General features: G+C 42.0%; 1 non-coding gene across 1 annotated transcript; it reads right to left on the bottom strand.

Annotated features, from left to right (window-relative positions):
* Positions 1–365: 365 nt before the first annotated feature.
* On the bottom strand, positions 366–473 carry LOC130977425 (small nucleolar RNA R71). The gene has a single exon (XR_009085115.1). It is a non-coding gene; the product is annotated as a small nucleolar RNA R71 (small nucleolar RNA).
* Positions 474–3,690: the final 3,217 nt, after the last annotated feature.

Consider the following 3,690-nt stretch of genomic DNA (forward strand, 5'->3'; position numbering starts at 1 on the left):
GGATGCTTGGTGATTATACTACACCTACTTCCAATTTTTATGGAAGAAGCATCTCAATTCCTGCCATTGGAGCAAACAATTTTGAGCTGAAGCCTCAACTAGTTACTCTAATGCAATAGAACTGCAAGTTTCATGGACTTCCATCAGAAGATCCCTATCAGTTTTTAACTGAATTCTTGCAGATTTGTGATACTGTTAAGACTAATGGAGTAGATCCTGAAGTCTACAGGCTCATGTTTTTCCCTTTTGCTGTAAGAGACAGAGCTAGAACATGGTTGGACTCACAACCTAAAGATAGCCTGGACTCTTGGGATAAGCTGGTCACGGCCTTCTTGGCCAAATTCTTTCCTCCTCAAAAGCTGAGTAAGCTTAGAGTGGATGTTCAGACCTTCAAACAAAAAGATGGTGAATCCCTCTATGAAGCTTGGGAAAGATACAAGCAATTGACCAAAAAGTGTCTTTCTGACATGCTTTCAGAGTAGACCATTTTGGATATATTCTATGATGGTCTATATGAGTTCTCTAAGATGTCACTGGACCATTCTGCAGGTGGATCCATTCACCTAAAGAAAATGCCTGCAGAAGCTCAAGAACTCATTGACATTGTTGTAAATAACCAATTCATGTACACCTCTGAGAGGAATCCTGTGAGCAATGGGATGCCTTGGAGGAAGGGAGTTCTTAAAATTGATGCTCTGAATGCCATATTGGCTCAGAACAAAATGTTGACTCAGCAAGTCAACATGATTTCTCAGAGTCTGAATGGATTGCAAAATGCATCCAACAGTAATAAAGAGGCATCTCTTGAAGAAGAAGCCTATGATCCTGAGAACCCTGCAATAGCAGAGGTGAATTACATGGGTGAAGCCTATGGAAACACCTATAATCCCTCATGCAGAAATCATCCAAATTTCTTATGGAAGGATCAACAAAAGCCTCAACGAGGCTTTAATAATGGTGGAAGAAACAGGTTTAGCAATAGCAAGCCTTTTCCATCATCTTCTCAGCAACAGATAGAGAATTCTGAGCAGAGCCCCTCTAGCTTAGCAAACATAGTCTCTGATCTATCCTAGGCCACTTTAAGTTTCATGAATGAAATAAGGTCCTTCATTAGGAACTTGGAGGCACAAGTGGGTCAGGTGAGTAAGAAAATCACTGAAACTCCTCTTAGTACTCTCCTAAGCAATATAGAAGAGAATCCAAAAAGAGAGTGCAATGCCATTGATATTATCAATATGGCCGAATCCAAAGAGGAAGGGGAGGACATGAATCCCAATGAGGAAGACCTCATGGGACGTCCTCCAGACACAAAGGAGTTTCCTATTGAGGACCTAAAGAAATCTGAGGCTCATATAGAGACCATAGAGATTCCATTAAACTTCCTTCTGCCATTCATGAGCTCTGAGAACTATTCTTCCTCTGAAGAGGATGAAGATGTAACTGAAGAACAAGTTCTTCAATATCTAGGAGCCATCATGAAGCTGAATGCCAAGTTGTTTGGTAATGAGACTTGGAAAGATGAACCTCCCTTGCTCATTAGTGAACTAAATACATGGGTTCAGCAAACTTTACCTCAAAAGAAACAAGATTCTGGTAAATTCTTAATACCATGTACCATAGGCACCATGACCTTTGAGAAGGCTCTGTGTGACCTGGGGTCAGGTATAAATCTTATGCCACTCTCTGTAATGGAAAAACGGGGGATCTTTGAGGTACAAGCTACGAGAATATCTCATTAGAGATGGCAGACAAGTCAATAAAACAAGATTATGGATTGGTAGAGGACGTGTTAGTGAAGGTTAAAGGCCTTTACATCCCTGCTGATTTCATAATCCTAGACACTGGGAAGGATGAGGATGAATGTATCATCCTTGGAAGACCCTTCCTAGCCACAGCAGGAGCTGTGATTGATGTTGACAGAGGAGAGCTAGTCCTTCAATTGAATGGGGACTACCTGGTGTTTAAAGCTCAAAGATCTTCCTCTGCAGCTATGGAGAGGAAGCATGATAAGCTTCTCTCAATACAGAGTCAAACAAAACCCCCACAATCAAACTCTAAGTTTGGTGTTGGGAGGCCACAACCAAACTCTAAGTTTGGTGTTGAGGAGCCCCCACATTCAAACTCTAAGTTTGGTGTTGGGAGGCCCTCATCATGCTCTGAGCATCTGTGAAGCTCCATGAGAGCTCAATATCAAGCTATTGACATTAAAAAAGCGCTTATTGGGAGGCAACCCAATTTTTATTTATCTATATTTCTATTGTTCTTTTATGTTTTATTAGGTTTATAATCATGTGTAGTCACAAAACAACTACAAAAATTAAAAATAGAATAAAAAACAGCAGAAGAAAAAACACACCCTGGAGGAAGAGCTGTCTGGCGTTTAACGCCAGAAATAAGCACCATGCTGGCGTTTAATTCTAGAAACAAGAATCAGGCTGGCGTTAAACTCTAGAAACAGGCTACATTTGGGCATTTAACGCCAGAAACAAGCTGCAGTCTGGCGTTAGATGCCAAGATTGCATACAGAGGGCATTTTAAATGCCTAAAAGGTGCAGGGATGAGAAATCCTTGACACCTCAGGATCTGTGGACCCCACAGGATCACCTCAGAATCCGTGGACCCCACAGGATCCCCACCTACCCCACTTCTCTCATCTTCACACAATCCAATAACACTATACCCTTCACCAATCACCTCAATCTCTCTTCTCCATTACCCCTTCACCAATCACCTCAATCTCTCTTCCCCATAAACCCCACCTACCTTCAAATTCAAAATCTGTTTCCCACCCAAACCCACCCTAAATGACCGAACCATAAACCCCTCTCCCTCCACTATATAAACCACTCCATCCTTCTTAATTTTCACACAACACTACCATCTCTTCTCCCCTTTAGCCGAAACCTACACCTCTCTTCCTCTCCTCCATATCTTCTTCTTCTTCTTCTTCTATTCTTTCTTCTTTTGCTCGAGTGCGAGTAACATTCTAAGTTTGGTGTGGTAAAAGCATAGCTTTTTTGTTTTTCTATAACCATTTATGGCACCTAAGGCTGGAGAAACCTCTAGAAAGAGAAAAGGGAAGACAAAAGCTTCCACCTCCGAGTCATGGGAGATAGAGAGATTCATCTCAAAGGTCCATCAAGACCACTTCTATGAAATTGTGGCCAAGAAGAAGGTGATCCCTGAGGTCCCTTTCATGCTCAAGAAAAATGAGTATCCAGAGATCCGACACGAGATCCAAAGAAGAGGTTGGGAAGTTCTTACCAACCCCATTCAACAAGTCAAAATCTTAATGGTTCAAGAGTTCTATGCCAATGCATGGATCACTAGGAACCATGATCAAAGCATGAACCCAAACCCAAAGAATTGGCTTATAATGGTTCGAAGGAAATGCTTAGATTTTAGTGTGGAGAATGTAAGGTTGGCGTTTAACTTGCCTATGATGCAAGAAGACGCACGCCCCTACACTAGAAGGGTCAACTTTGATCAAAGGTTGCACCAAGTCCTCATGGACATATGTGTGGAAGAAGCTCAATGAAAAAGAGACTCAAAAGGCAAGCTGGTTCAATTGAGAAGACTGGACCTCAAGCCTGTGGATAGAGGATGGTTGGAGTTCATCCAATGCTCTATCATCCCCACTAGCAACCAATCTGAAGTAACTGTGGATCGGGCCATCATGATCCATAGCAT

The sequence above is a fragment of the Arachis stenosperma genome, chromosome 4, assembly GCF_014773155.1.
Source record: "Arachis stenosperma cultivar V10309 chromosome 4, arast.V10309.gnm1.PFL2, whole genome shotgun sequence".
NCBI classification, from domain to species: domain Eukaryota; kingdom Viridiplantae; phylum Streptophyta; class Magnoliopsida; order Fabales; family Fabaceae; genus Arachis; species Arachis stenosperma.